Source organism: Bos javanicus, chromosome 5 (genome assembly GCF_032452875.1).
Source record: "Bos javanicus breed banteng chromosome 5, ARS-OSU_banteng_1.0, whole genome shotgun sequence".
NCBI lineage: Eukaryota > Metazoa > Chordata > Mammalia > Artiodactyla > Bovidae > Bos > Bos javanicus.
The window spans coordinates 59,077,083-59,093,920 of NC_083872.1; the positions used below are offsets into that span (position 1 = coordinate 59,077,083).

At 36.0% G+C, this 16,838-nt stretch overlaps 1 long non-coding RNA gene across 1 annotated transcript in view; it reads right to left on the bottom strand.

The window, feature by feature from the left end:
* The window catches only part of LOC133247748 (uncharacterized), a 62,755-nt gene extending 51,437 nt beyond the window's left edge, over positions 1-11,318 (bottom strand). The window contains exon 1 of the long non-coding RNA XR_009736477.1: positions 11,139-11,318. This is a non-coding gene — a long non-coding RNA (uncharacterized LOC133247748). The remainder of the gene's footprint in view (positions 1-11,138) is intronic.
* Positions 11,319-16,838: the final 5,520 nt, after the last annotated feature.

The following is a 16,838-nucleotide window of genomic DNA, read 5'->3' on the forward strand; positions in this document are numbered from 1 at the left end:
TTTTCCTTATTTTATGCAAATTGTGAGAAGTGGGTGGGACACTCCCTAAATTCCACAATATAATTGTAAACATAAATTAGCTTCCAGCATTCTCTATGTGTATTGTATTTTCTCTTCTTAACATTAAGATTTCTAGGAAATCACAAGTAATGCTGTGAATACATATATCCTCAAGGCAACTTACAGCTTCAGATTTACTGTGCAGTTTTCCAATTATCTCTCCTGTCCTTTCACTGGTTAATCATTTTTTTTTGGTGTTAGGTTTATAAACTAGGCTATTGTGTCATAGAAGAGAACAGATCCTGGTGGCTCAGATGGTAAGAAATCTGCCCACAATGCGGGAGATCTGGGATCAATCCTTGGGTCTAGAAGATCCCCTGGAGAAGGAAATGGCAATCCACTTCAATATTCTTGCTTGGAGAATTCCATGGACAGAGGAGCCTGGTGGGCTACAATCCATGGGGTCGCAAAGAGTTGGACAGGACTGAGGGACTTTCACTTCACTTCACTTCACTTGATATGTTGGAAAATAGTTTGGTTTTATAACAGCTCTATTTTTTTTTTTTTAATGATTAATTCCTCTCCTGACTGTGTTTACCATGACATCAAATATTGTGGAAGACCTTCATCACAATTGCATGAAGGAAAAAAAAAAAAAAAAAACAGAAACTGAGAAGAATAAATTAAGATTATTTTCAGATTATTAATCAGAGCTGTTTTTATTTCTCTCCTGATTGTTTCAGTTTGAAAACTATATATACACTTGAAGATAAAATTTAGCTTAAAAAGCAATATAAATACTTATGATAAAATGGCATCAGGAATTATCCTTACCCTTATCTGTCAGAGAGCAGACCGAATGATAACCACAATCACAGAAAATTAATCAAAGTGATCACATGGACCACAGCCTTGTCTAACTCAAAGAAACTATGAACCATGTCGAGCAGGGCCACCCAAGATGGACTGGTCACGTTGGAGAATTCTGACAAAATGTTGTCCACTGGAGAAGGGAATGGCAAACCACTTCAGAACTCTTGCCTTGAGAACCCCATGAACAGTATGAAAAGGCAAAAAGATAGGCCACTGAAAGGAACTCACCAGGTCGGTAGGGGCCCAATATGCTACTGGAGATCAGTGGAGAAATAACTCCAGAAAGAATGAGAGGAGCCAAAGCGAAAACAACACCCAATTGTGGATGTGACTGGTGATGGAAGTAAAGTCTGATGCTGTAAAGAACAATATTGCATAGGAACCTGGAATATTAGGTCCTTGAATCAAGGTAAATTAGAAGTGTTCAAACAGGAGATGGCAAGAATGAATATCATTTTAGGAATCAGTGAACTAAAATGTATTGGAATGGGCAAATTTAATTCAGATGACCATTGTATCTACTATAGTGGGAAAGAATCCCTTAGAAAAAATGAAGTAGCCCTTATAGTCAACAAAGGATTCTAAAATGGAGTACTTGGGTGAAATCTCAAAAACAACAGAATGATCTCTGTTCTTTTCCAGAGAAACTATTCAATATCACAGTAATCCAAGCCTATGCCCCAATCACTAAAACAGAAGAATCTAAAGTTGAACAGTTCTGTGAAGACCTACAAGGCCTTCTAGAACGAATACCCCAAAAAGATGTCTTTTTCATCATAGGGGATTGGAATGGAAAAGTAGGAAGTCAAGAGATACCTAAACTAACAGGCGAGTTTAGACTTGGAGTACAAAATGAAGCAGGAAAAGGATAACAGAGTTTTGCCAAAAGAACGCAAGGGTCATAGCAAACATCCTCTTTCAACAAGACAAGAGAAGTTTCTACACATGGATATCACCAGATGGTCACTCCTAAAATCAGATTGATTATATTCTTTGCAGCCAAACATGGAGAAGCTCTATACAGTCCACAAAAATAAGACTGGGAGCTGACTGTGGCTCAGGTCATGAACTCCTTATTGCCAAATTCAGACTTAAATTGAAGAAAGTGGGGGATATCACTAGATCATTCAGTTACGACCTAAATCAACTTCCTTACAATTATACAACAGAAGTGACATATAGATTCAAAGGATTAGATCTGATAGACAGAATGACTGAAGAACTATGGATGGAGGTTCATGATATTCTACAGGAGGCAGTGATCAAGACTATCTCCAAGAAAAAGAAATGCAAAAGGCAAAATGGTTGTCTGAGGAGGCATACAAATAGCTGAGAAAAGAAGAGAAGCAAAAGGCAAAGGAGATAAGGAAAGATATACCCATTTGAAAGCAGAGTTTCAAAGAATGGCAGGGAGAGATAAGAAAGCCTTCCTCAGTGATAAATCCAGTAAGTTGAGGAAAACAATAGAATGGGAAAGACTAGAGCTATCTTCAAGAAAATTAGAGATACCAAGGAACATTTCATGCAAAGATGGTCACAATAAAGGACAGAAATGGTATGGATCTAACAGAAGCTGAAGATATTAAGAAGAGCTGGCAAGAATACACAAAAGAACTATACAAAAAAAAGATCTTAATGACCCAGATAACCACGATGGTGTGGTCACTCACCTAGAGCCAGATATCCTGGAGTCTGAAGTCAGGTTAGCCTCAGGAAGCATCACTATGAACAAAGCTAGTGGAGGTGATGGAATTCCAGTTGAACTCTTTCAAATCCTAAAAGATGACACTGTGAAAGTGCTGCACTCAATATGCCAGCAAATTTGGAAAACTCAGCAGTGGCCACAGGACTGGAAATGGTCAGTTTTCATTAAATCCCAAAGAAAGGCAATGCCAAAGAATGCTCAAACTACCACACAATTGCCCTCATCTCACGTGCTAGCAAAGTAACACACAAAATCCTCCAAGTTAGGCTTCAACAGTACATGAACCATGAATTTCCAGATGTTCAAGGTGGATTTAGAGAAGGCAGACGAACCAGAGATCAAATTGCCAACATCCGCTGGATCATTGAAAAAGCAAGAGAGTCCCAGAAAAACATCTACTTCTGCTTTATTGACTATGCCAAAGCTTTTGACTGTGTAGATCACAATAAAGTGTGGAAAATTCTTCAAGAGATGGGAATACAAGACCACCTTACCTGCCCCCTGAGAAATGCACGCAGTTCAAGTAGCAACAGTTAGAACCAGACATGGAACAACAGACTGGTTCCAAACAGGAAAAGGAATACATCAAGGCTGTACACTATCACTGCTTATTTAATTTATATGCAGATTGCATCATCAAAAATACTGGGCTGGATGAAGCACAAACTGGAATCAGGATTGCCAGGAGAAATATCAATAACCTCAGATATGCAGATGACACCACCCTTATGGCAGAAAGCAAAGAAGAACTAACAAGCTTCTTTATGAAAGTGAAAGAGGAGAGTGAAAAAGCTGGCTTAAAACTCAACACTCAAAAGAGCAAAGATCAAGGCATCCAGTCCTATCACTTCATGGCAAATAGATGGGGAAACAATGGAAACAGTGACAGACTTTATTTTGGGGGGCTCAGAAATCACTGCAGATGGTGACTGCAACCATGAAATTAAAAGATGCTTACTCCTTGGAAGAAAAGCTATGACCATCCTAGATGGCATATTAAAAAGCAGAGACGTTATTTCCCAACAAAGGTCTGTCTAGTCAAAGCTATGGTTTTTCATAGTTATGTACAAATGTGAGAATTGGACTATAAAGAAAGCTGAGCACTGAAGAATCGATGCTTTTGAACCGTGATGTGGGGAAGACTGTTGAGTATCTTGGACTGCAAGGAGATCCAACCAGTCCATCCTAAATGAAATCAGTCCTGAATATTCATTGGAAGGACTGATACTGAAGCTGAAGCTCCAGTACTTTGGCCACCTCATATGAATAACTGACTCATTGGGAAGGATCCTGATGCTTTGAAAGATTGAAGATAGGAAGAGAAGGGGAAAACAGGATGAAATTGTTGAACGACATCACCAACTCAATGGACATTAGGTTGAGCAAGCTCCGTGAGTTGGTGATGGACAGGAAGCGTAGCATGCTGTAGTCCATGGGGTCCCAAAGAATCGGACATGATTGAGCAACTGAACTGATCAGGAGTTAATTTATAATGTGTGAGATTATTGGGGCTTTGCATTCCAAGGAAAATTTGTTAAAAATATAACCCTCCCTGAATTTTTGGTTTGGATTCTGTGCTTACTCCCTTCCCTCACTGTGAAAATTTGGACAATGCTTCATTGAGTTATTGTGAGGGCTTATTTAATTTACAAGTAAAATTAAATTATATACAATTTTTAAAGCTTTTACTCACATAAATATTGTTCTCTTCATTATTCCTAAAAATAAAATCAGTTATCACATTTGAGAAAGATGGTGTCACTATAAAACAATAGTAACTATTTATGAAGAACCTCATTTAAGGGACAATGCTGCAGTTGATGTACTTATCTCATTTACTTATTATAATAACACTATGTTACGTTTGGAGAAACTGACACTAAGAGGTTAAATAATATGAACAAAATCATACAGCTAGTTAATGGTTAAATTAGAATTCTAAACTCTTTTTGTCTGAAACAGAAGCTTGTGTTACTTTGCAAACCTTTATTCAGTAAGGAAGACCAAACTCAGAGAATAATTTTCTGAAAACTAATGAAAAAATATATTCCTATGACAATCAGGAAATGTAAACATGCTCATTTTTCATAATCCTTGACATACATCAGAAAGAAATGGCAACTCCAATTATTCATCTGAACCTGATAAAAAGCTGAGCTAAAAACTAATAAATCAGTGCTTAGAAAAGATTCATTGCCTTTTACTCCACAATCTTACCTCTCCTTGTCATACAATGCATCACATCACCCAGTTGAAATTACAAATAATATATTAGAAACTGTTTCAGTTTTCGTTTAAGCAATGCAGCACTTCTGAGAGTTATTCTTTCTCAATACATTTGAAATTATTTTATTTCTATAGTTACTATAGAAAATATTTGGATGCATTTTCCATTTAACCATGAGAGTGAAAATAGTGAAGGAAAGCATATATGGAGTTAATGTGGTCCTTTATGGACATGATTTCCATGTGGAATTTAATCTGCATGAGACAAGTGTTGCTTTATCCACTACATATGCCCAAGACTCATTGGAAATACTCCAGTGAATCAAATGTACCAACCAGGGCGAAGAGGAAAATACACTGAGGATTATAAACATGTTATCAACATTTGTACCACTACTGAAACAGAAAACTTGCCAGACAATGTCCATAGGGATAGAAAAACATGAGAAATAGGCCAGAGGCATATGCAATATTTTGCATAGTATCTATGTGAAGATATCTAAATGTGCAAAAGTTATGGAAGTGGTTTCCTGAATTTCCTAAGTCAGTATTTCTCTGAAAAGCATTGTTTTGCTAGCTGGCTAAAATACTAAGATGAATGAATCTCATATGTAAACATTACAACTTCCTTTTTTTTTTTTCAACTTCCTTTCTTATATAATAAAATGTCGCCATAAAGTAGCTCCCAAATCTATTAAGTATAAAATGAATTATTCAAAACATGAAATTGAGAACAATAAAATAAGAATGATCTAGAAGATGGTGCTAAGTGAATTCCCATAAAGCGACATGAAAAACTTTGAAAAAATGTTCATTAAAATTGTCAGTCTTTTCCAAGAATCTTCTTAGATTATTTATTTTATTTTATTTTTTAACTTTACAATGTTGTATTGGTTTTGCCATATATCAACACGAATCCGCCACAGGTATACACATGTTCTGGGACAGGTTGTTGAGAAGGATCTATTATCCAAGTGTCCTTTTTTATCCAATTGTTAAACTGGGTCCCAGGAATTAAAGAAAGCATAAAATCTAGGAATTTTACAAGATTTTATAATTCAGATTCCTTTTAATCTAATATTAGAAGTGACAAAAATAATCTATTGACTGAATCACTATTATTCATTCCACAAATATTTTTTGCAGACCTGCTATCTTTAGATACTATACAAAAACAGGGACACAATGGAATCAAAGTAGAAATGTTTCCCACCTTCACTCAGTTTACCAAGGAATCTCCAAACACAAATCTGAGGAGACACATCCTTAGAAAAGATCTGAGAGGCTCCCAGAAACTCTAGATGGACCGAATGATTATGGTTTCCCCTAAACAAATCCATCCTCAGGGAGAAGTGACTGTTTTGTCAAATGTGTAGATAACAACCAATTTACAAGGGACATGAAGAAAGAGAAAATAACCCAATCAAATAAAATTAATTTCGAAAAGTAGACCCTAAAAATTGGAGGTTTGTGAACACTTCACCAGGAATGAAAAACAATTGTCATAAATATGATCACTAAGTTCAGGAAAGTGGTAGTGATTTAGTTTTATTGCATTTACTCTGAATTATTTGAATATAAACATTTTTCAAAAGTGATAGAGAATATATGAATTCTATGACTAGCACATAATATGGTAAACATTTACCTTGAAAATAGCTACTGAACTTTACAAAATAAAAAGCTCTACATTTAAAGTACATTTTATCTCTTTGGACTTTTATCTCTTTAGTGCCTTATCATTCTTAATATATAAATTCTTAAACCATAGGAAATTGTCAATGTTCAGCCTGAAAATACACTGGAAATTACACACTCATTTTGAAACTCTACATTTGAAGTACGATGCAGCATTATAGGATCCTTTCAGGAACTGATTAACAGAATTAAAACTATTCACATCGTGCTATGTCTTAAAGAAATAAGTTTCATTTCCAGAAAATTCTGCATAAGAAATAACATTTTCTATAATTTTAAATGCCAATAACAATGCACTGGAGAAACTTGGGCATTGAAGTGAAAGAAACCTTGGGAAATTATTATATTAACTATTATGTGGCCTGTTAAGAGACTATAAACAGCAAGCATAGCTATACAGATATTTAGGAATTTCAGGACTTAATCTAATTTCTATTTAAAGTGGCCTTCATTTTTTACCAAAATCTCACTTACTGGCAGGAAACATTGCTTTATAGACCATGTCTTTGAAGGCTTGTTTCACTTGCTAGTTTCTCAGGGTGTAGATGAAGGGGTTCAACATGGGGGCCACAGAGGTATTGAGAATAGCTACTCCTTTTGTCAATGATGCCTTTTCTTTGGCTGAGGGATTAGCATACATGAATATACAGCTTCCATAGGAGATGGAAACGACAATCACGTGAAAGGAACAAGTAGAGAAGGCCTTTTTTCTCTGACTAGCAGATGAAATTCTCTAAAGTCCTAATAATGTGGTAGCATTTATACTTCTACAAGTATCAGAGCTTCAACTTGCACACAGACTTCAGGAGGATATCTTGTGTCTTTATAGACCTGGCGCCTCTTTTTAAAATAGTCCTTTGCCTGGGTGGGCTGTTTATCTGCTTGAGCACCGAAGTTTCTTTTTTCTAGATTTGGTAAAGGAATTATGAACAACAGCATTAATTCTCCTGTAATAAATTGAAAGGAATTGGACCCTAATAGTACTCTTGCCTGGAAAATCCCATGGATGGAGGAGCCTCATAGGCTGCAGTCCATGGGGTCGCTACGAGTTGGACACAACTGAACAACTTCACTTTTACTTTTCACTTTCATGCGTTGGAGAAGGAAATGGCAACCCACTCCAGTGTTCTTGTCTGGAGAATCCCAGGGACGGAGGAGACTGGTGGGCTGCCGTCTTTGGGGTCACACAGAGTTGGACACAACTGAAGTGACACAGCAGCAGCAGCAGCAGCAGCAAGACAAAATCACTAATGCCAAGGTGAATAGCAAACTAACAAAAACAAAGTAAAAATCCCATTACCTCTAGAAGTCATGTATCTGAACAAGACAATTGCAGAAGGGGGAAACAGTCACACACAAAATGATCAATGTGAACAAGACAATTGTAAAAGGGGAAAAAACAGTCACACAAAAAGTGATCAAAAAGTTATTACTATGCTTCTATTGGAAGCACAGTAATCCAGATGGAGGAAAAGCATAAGGCATTGGAAGATGGTCAGAAACCTGCCCAGCCAAGCATAGAGCACAAGCCCGCTGCAGAATTTCCTGCTCACAGTGGTTGTGTAATGCATGGACTTGCAGATGGCAATGTAGTGGTCATAGGACATGGAGGTTAGAATGTGAAATTCAGTCACCCCCATGAAAATAGAGAAAAATAGTTAGGCTGCACAATTGTAAGAAATAGTCTTGTCCCTAGTAATGATTGCCCCCATAAATCTGGGGATACACACAGTAGTAAAGGAGATTTCTAAGAAAGAGAAGTTTAGGAGGAAGAAATACACTGGTCTCTGGAGATGGGAATCCACTCAGGTTAGGGTGATAATAGGTTTCCAGTAACAATACATATGTGATAAATAAAAAAAGGAAAATCACAATCTGAAGCTCAGGATCATCAGAAAGGCATAGGAGGACAAACTCTGTTATCACTGTGTGGTTCATTTATCTGTCTCTTTTTCTCCTTTTTCCTTCTTATAAATATATTTAGGTGCAAAGTGTATTAAAGGGAAAAGATGAAAAATTTAATTCATTGTGATCAATATCATTAACATGAATACAATTCTAAAACATTCTCTATATTCATGCCAATGTTATTTTCTTTTGATTATTTTCTTTGCATTGTACCTTAAAACACTTGAGTCCTGCTTTATTTTCTAGCACTCATTCTAAATCGAGCAGGAGATGTTAGGTAATTTTCACACAATAAGTTGTATTATTCAGTGACTACATTAAACCAATTCTTGGCTTTGTCCAATTTATTCAAATAATTGCATTTTTTAAGAAATAATCGTATAAATACATTTTTCTGTGATGTATTTGTTAGAGGATATCATAACTTGAAAGTGTTTCCTAGATGGCTCAGTGGTAAAGAATCCACCTGCCAAGCAGGACACATGGGTTCAATTTCTAGGTCGAGAAGATCCTCTGGAAAAAGAAATGGCAAACCACTCCAGTATTTTTGCCTGGAAAATCATGGACAGAGGAACCTGGCGGGCAACAGTCCATGGTTGCAAAGAGTGGACACAACTGAAGTGACTTAGAACACATAGTGCTTTGTCTCATTTTAATTTGCATTTCACTGATGACTTTAAAGCTAGTGGAGGTGATGGAATTCCAGTTGAGCTATTCCAAATCCTGAAAGATGATGCTGTGAAAGTGCTACACTCAGTATGCCAGCAAATTTGGAAAACTCAGCAGTGGCCACAGGACTGGAAAAGGTCAGTTTTCATTCCAATCCCAAAGAAAGGCAATGTCAAAGAATGTTCAAACTACAACACAATTGCACTCATCTCACACGCTAGTAAAGTAATGCTCAAAATTCTCCAAGCCAGGCTTCAGCAATATGTGAACCGTGAACTTCCTGATGTTCAAGCTGGTTTTGAAAAGGCAGAGGAACCAGAGATCAAATTGCCAACATCTGCTGGATCATCAAAAAAGCAAGAGAGTTCCAGAAAAACATCTATTTCTGCTTGATTGACTATGCCAAAGCCTTTGACTGTGTGGATCACAATAAACTGTGGAAAATTCTGAAAGAGATGGGAATACCAGACCACCTGATCTGCCTCTTGAGAAATTTGTATACAGGTCAGGAAACAACAGTTAGAACTGGACATGGAACAACAGACTGCTTCCAAATAGGAAAAGGAGTTCGTCAAGGCTGTATATTGTCACCCTGTTTATTTAACTTATATGCAGAGTACATCATGAGAAAAGCTGGACTGGAAGAAACACAAGCTGGAATCAAGATTGCCGGTAGAAATATCAATATCCTCAGATATGCAGAGGACATCACCCTTATAGCAGAAAGTGAAGAAGAGTTAATGATCCTCTTGATGAAAGTGAAAGTGGAGAGTGAAAAAGTTGGATTACAGCTCAACACTAAGAAAAGTAACATCATGACATCTGGTCCCATCAGTTCATGGCAAATAGATGGGGAAACAGTGGATACACTGGCTGACTTTATTTTTCTTGACTCCAAAATCACTGCAGATGGTGACTGCAGCCATGACTCCAAAATCACTGCAGTTGGTGATTGCAGCCATGATTCCAAAATCACTGCAAATGGTGAGTGCAGCCATGAAATTAAAATCCATCAGTAAGTTTCCTTCCAGAAAATTACTCCTTGGAAGGAAAGTTATGACCAATCTAGACAGCATATTAAAAAGCAGAGACATTACTTTGCCAACAAAGGACTGTCTAGTCAAGGCTATGGTTTTTCCAGTGGTCATGTATGGATGTGAGAGTTGGACTATAAAGAAAGCTGAGCACAGAAGAATTGATGCTTTTCAACTGGTGTTGCAGAAGACGCTTGAGAGTCCCTTGGACTGCAAGGAGATTCAACCAGTCCATCCTAAAGGAGATCAGTCCTAGGTATTCATTGAAAGGACTGATGCTGAGGCTGAAACTCCAATACTTTGGTGACCTGATATGAAGAGCTGACTCATTTGAACAGACCCTGATGCTGGGAAAGATTGAGGGCAGGAGTAAAAGGGGACAACAGAGGATGAGATGGTTGGATGGCATCACCGACTTGATGGACATGGGTTTGGGTGAACTCCGGGAGTTGGTGATGGACAGGGAGGCCTGGAGCGGTTCATGAGGTCGCAAAGAGCCAGACACGACTGAGCAACTGAACTGAACTGAACTGATACATATGTCATTAGAACAATTTTCACGATCCCTTCTACCACTGATAGGTCAAAGGCCTCTCCACATGTTCTTCCCACATGATTGTCATCTCTATCTCTTATGCCAGCTGCATTTTCATGTACATGAATCCATCAGGGAAGGACAGTGGTCTTTGAGCATGGGAGTAGCTACGCAAAATATCTCAATTGCCCCCATGCTAAACCCATTCATCTATATCCTAGGAATCAGCAAGTCAAGAGAGCCTTCATGGACATGGCAAGGAAGAATGTACTTTTCTCAAAGAAATGAAAAAATAAAAGTTATATTTCATAAATTAGAGGCATAATGAAATGCAATTAAATAAAACTCAGAACTTTTCAAAATCTATAATTTTCATATTGTCTCCAGAGTTATTTTTCATTACTCATAATTTCATTGACAGCAGCTTTGCAAGCATATTGTATACATTTTTTTTTCTATTCGAATTCCCATCCTTCTCTCATTCACTTACCTTCCTTTGGACTCAGCTTTTCATTCTGTGCTTCCTGGTTGGTGCCAGGGGTAAAGAGTCCACCTGCCAATGCAGGAGACTCAAGAGAAACAGGTTTGATCCCTGGGTGGGGAAGACACTTTGGAGTAGGAGATGGAAGCACACTCCAGTATTCTTGCCTGGAACATTCTATGAACAGAGGATCCTGATGGGCTACAGCCCATGGTGTCACAAAGACCTGGCATGACTGTGCAGCTGCACACATGTGTGCCACTCTGTAACTATGAAACTGCCATTTCCTTCTTTGAAACTTTTAAAATTCCATTTCTTCCACAATATTTTTTTGGGAAATTGAATTCAGACATAAAGAGGCAGAGCAAGAATGCACAAGAGAGATTTCTTTCTGGAAATTCAGGAAACAGTAAATCATGCTAAACACTATTTTTAATTTACTATACAAGACCATGAGCATAATCTGACCATCTTATTAGAGTATTACATATATTATTCTCTCCCTACAATGGCCTACTTTGGAATTACGTGAAAAACAGCAAAATTAATGGAATTATAGTTTCTCGAGAAATCAAAAATCTTTTATTACCCAACTTAAAATCTTCTCTGCCATGTAATTTACCAATTTGAGAACAATTATGAATATATACTTTCAAGAAAACTGTGAAATTGTCCCTCTTTTGGGGAACACTTTAAGTAACACATAACAATTTCTAATAAAAACCTGAAGAATTAAATATTATTGGAAACCATATATGACTACATTTGCTATAATCAGTTTTATATTAATTTAATGCTTGAAATTAAGCTGTTTTTTTAATTAATCAATAGTTGACAGTTTTTACAACTTTCTTATATTAGTGGTTCTTTTGAGTTAATATCATACAAATATAAAGCATTCAATTACCTAATTAAATGACAATCTTAATGAATAGGGATAAAGATGCTGACATTGGCAAAATTTTACTGTATATAAATTTGAAATTTTCTTTTGTTAAAAATTTGTATGTTCACTCTGCTTTAAGCATTATAAGGATTAGAATTTAGAAGATGATTATCCAAGATCATGCAACTCTGGCACTGTTTTTTTTTTTTTTTTTGCTTTTCCATGAAGACAAAATTTTAAATAATACTGAATGTTACCCAAACTCATCTTACATTTTCCAACCTTTTTTCTAGAAAGACTGTAATTGTAATTCATTGAGCCAAATTATTCATGATATCATACACTGTACTCAGTCGAAAGTTTAGATCCATAATTGCTGAAAAACAAAGAAAACAACTTTAAACATTACTAAAGAGTTTTCCAGTTTGGAAAGGGTCATGAAGCTACTATCTCCTACCTTCTTGTTGAATTAATAATTTCTACAGTTAATTGGAAATATTTGAAAATACTGAAGTTTAGAATTGATTGATGATGTGGGTTCTTGATACCTGAATAAAAATATACCATAAACTGACAAGTTATAGTTCCAGGAATTAAAAGAACTCTAAATTTTATTATAAAAGATATAAAGGAGTTTATGCTGATATCAAATAATGTGGCTCTCTAACTCTACACAAACTCTTTAGTGGTTATTATAAAGTTTTCAATCAGTGAAAACACTTTAATTATCAGTATCAGAAGTCAACACCATTTGTGCCTAAATGGCACTATATTAATAATGTAATATATTATTGTCCCTCTTTTGGGGAACTGATGAAATTACTCAGTTCTCCCCCTCTGTCATACAAATACAGCTATAAACCATATGTGAATGAAAGGGCTCAGGTGTGCCCAATTAAACTTTTAACACAAATAGGTGGTGGGCCAACTGTGACACATGAACAACAGTTTTTCCATAAACATTGGCTAGTATATTATTTCTTATTTAATATAAGTTAATTTGACTAAAATTTGAAAATTCAATAAAAGATATAAGATTTTCAAATTTAAAAGCAAATGTCTTTTATTTATTTATTTATTGTTAAGGTGAATGAGTATATCTTATAAAATATTTATAGAAGAAAAGATGAGACAAACATTTCTAACTCATTTTTGGACATTTATATTGTTTTTGATATAAAAAGATTAAGTGAGAAAGTCACCAGCATTTGACTCATAACTAAGGAGATAATGTACTAAAAGAAATGATCAAAACTAGTATTTCATGTTACATTTGGCCTTATCCCAAAGATAATTTATCTTTAGAGAATTTACTTGTGGAATTTGCCTCATCAAAAGAATAAAAATGAAAAACAAAAGTTGAAATTAAAATCATATATGCGATGATAAAATGAAGTGAGCATTCATGATTTTTTAAAGTCTCTTAGTAAAATAGAATAGAACATTATTTCAATAGCATAAGTAACCTGACTAGATCATCACAACTAGATATGCTACATGCTCCTTGTTTGGCTCCAATTTGAACAAGTCAACAAAAAATGATGTTTTGAGACAATTGGGTATCTAGGAGAATGTTCTCAGTGGCTCAGTGGCAAAGAATCCTCCTGCCAATGCAGAAGACTCAGGAGATACGGGTTTAGTCCCTGGGTCAAGAAGATCTCCTAGAGGAGGAAATAGCAACCTCCTCCTGTGTTTTTGCCTGGGACATCCCATAAACAGAGGAGCCTGGTGGGCTAGAGTCCGTGGGGTCACAAAGAATCAGACACAACTGAGCAAGTGAGCATGAACATGTGCAAGTGTGTGCAAGGTGATAAATGATACCAAAGACATTTTGCTAATTTAGCTAGCTTGGAAACTGCATCAGGATTAAGATACACATATTAGGAATTCATACTGAAAATATACAGGTAAGAAAAGTTTGCTATATAAGTTCTAGTTTAAAATACAACAAACTATTTCAAAGCTTTTCAAAAAACAGATAAAGCAATATAAAATAGCCTTCATATTTATTGAATCTGCTTGATCTGTACTTGAAACTATTTCTCCAGTTCTCTATCCTAGTGTATACTTGAAAATATTCATAATTTAAAGTTTATAGCAAATGTCATTTTTAATGTTTTAAATAGTAGCTGTAGTCTTGGTAAACTCGGTTATAAGATGTGAAGGACCACTGTAACTGATTCATTCAATACTCTGCTGGAGATTCTATCCAGGAAATTAGTTCAACGAAAATTGAAAAATATCAGAAATGAGAAAACAAAATAAACAACCCAAATCATTTTTTGAAATTAACATGATTTTCCTTCTAGGACCTTATAGTATTTACCCTAAATGTTTCTTAAACTGGAAAGTCTCACTCTCTCAGATAATCACATGGTTAGCACCCATCCCTCCTTCAGATCTCTGACCAAATATCACCTCAATAAAATCTACCCCACTGACACTATTTAAATTATACTAGCTCCCCACTTTCAAGGCATTTCAGTTTTCTCTTTCTTTTCAAAACACTTACTATTATTACATTCATGCATATTGTCTCCATTCTCTCCCATCCCTCACCCCATGAAAGTAGGGATCTTTGTCCACTTTGTAGATGAACTGGTTCACTCCCAGCAGTGGTGTGCTGGAGCCTGTCTGGACCACATCATGGGACCCAATTGTGCACAGGTTCTTGAAATCTGCCCCGGTAAGAGACTTTGCCTTTGTATCTGAAGGGACTGGCAACCCACTCCAGGATTCTTGCCTGGAGAATTCCATGGACAGAGGAGCCTGGTGGGTTAGAGTCCATGGGGTTTCAAAGAGTCAGACACGACTGAGTAACTAACATTTTTTTTATCGAATAGTGATTCTTTTCATATTTTGTTTCTTAAATTCTTTAACAGTTTTTAAGATTTTATTGAGTACTGGAGATTGATTGTACACTAAAATTATTTCAAATATTTATTCATTCATAAATATTTATTGAGTATCCACCACATGACAGACAGATGTTCTGAATCAGAAAATAGTAAATGTTTAACAACTGCCTCTCAGAGGTGAAGTTGAGGGGCTGATTTGTTGAGTTTGTCAATTTCTAAATCTAAATCAATTTTTTGCACACTCAATATGATATGTTGTTTATGAAGTTACCTCATTTAGCTCAGTCATTTTGGTTTTTGACACTTTCTTTTTTAAAATAATTTTACTTATTTATTTTTGGCTGCACTGGCTTTCTCTAGTTGAGACAGTTGGGGGCTACTCTCTACTTATGGTGTATGAGCTTCTCATTGCGGTGGCTTCTCTTCATGTGGAGCACAGGCTGTAGGTGGTAAGGGCTTCAATAGTTGCAGCATGTTGACTCGGTAATTGCGGTTCCTGAGCTCTAGGGCATAGGCTCAGATTTTGTGGCAAACTGTCTTAGTTGCTCCGTGGCTTGAGGAATCTTCCCACTTCAGGGATCACAGCTGCATCTCTAGCATTGGCAAGTGGATGCTTTACCACTGAGCTACTAGGAAGCATAAGCACTTTCTTAATAATCCTCATAAAACTGATTCACCTGTGTCTTTTAATAATGCCTCATCAGCCCTCTGTTTACTTAACAAATTACCCTGAGAAAACAGGAAAGACAAGGTAAATCCAATTCCCTGTGTATGACATACATGGAGAAGAAATTTCTAAATCTCTTTTTCTAAAAGCAGCATTTATAGGAAAATATAACAATCTCTGAAGCCTAAGGAAAATATTACTTAAATTGCATGGATAAATAATCAGAGAATTACAAAATAGTCATTTAAAGTCTGTGCATTAATATAAAGAAAATGTTTTAATAAGTAGTGCTTTTATTATGTGAAAAGGTGTAAGAAATATTTAACTAGTCCACCCAAGTGCAACTTAGTTTGTACACAGAGCTTGGATAAGAGACAAGAATCAATTATGAGTCACAGTATAATGAAATGTGCCCCAATTTTGCAATATCAGGAATGAAGGATACTGTGGGTCAAATATTACCAGTCAAACCACTGTGAGAATATAATCCTTGAGAGCAATAACACAGTGAAGTCACCATTTTTGTTTTGAGAGTACAATTGAAACCAAATAAATTGCTAACTCAGCTCACCAACTCTGAAATTATATAATTATTGAAGTGATCAGACCATAAAATTTGAGACTAAATCATCAAGAAAAACCAGGAAGCAAGTACAATTTGTTATTATTCAGGTTAATGCATATTATTACATCTCATTCATGTGTTTTAGAGTAGTATTTGCATATGAGTTTGTGAATTTAGGAAATTTTTTTATTGAAGAGTAAATGGTGGTTTACTAACAAGAATGCTATTCATGGAGTCCTAAAGAAGCAGCATAGTGAGTTGTTCATTAATTTATCCTAAGTTAAATGGTTTTCGTTTATAGAAATAAAACTATAAAAATGACATTCCTTATTTAAAGGAATATCTGCTTCCCAGTAAAGGTTTTGTCTATCTACTTATTCATTTGCTAATGCAAACTTGTAAAACTAAAGAAAATAAGTGTGCATTGTATGAACTAAACTGAGTATGAGCAATTATTTAATTTGGTAACAGAAGTTACCCTTTCTTGTGCTTTGGATTTTTATCAGAAAAGGAAAAAAATAAGGCATTGCATCAACCAAACCTTTATGAAAGTAAATTAGGAGAGAGTGCCACCAAAATACTCCCATGGGTAAATACCTATATTCTAAAGTGAGATATTACTATGCTGTGTTATTGTTGCTCAGGTGGTTAGTTGTGTCTGACTCTTTCCAACCCCATGAACTGCAGCATGCCAGTCTTCCCTGTCCCTCACTATTTCCTGGAGTTTGCTCAA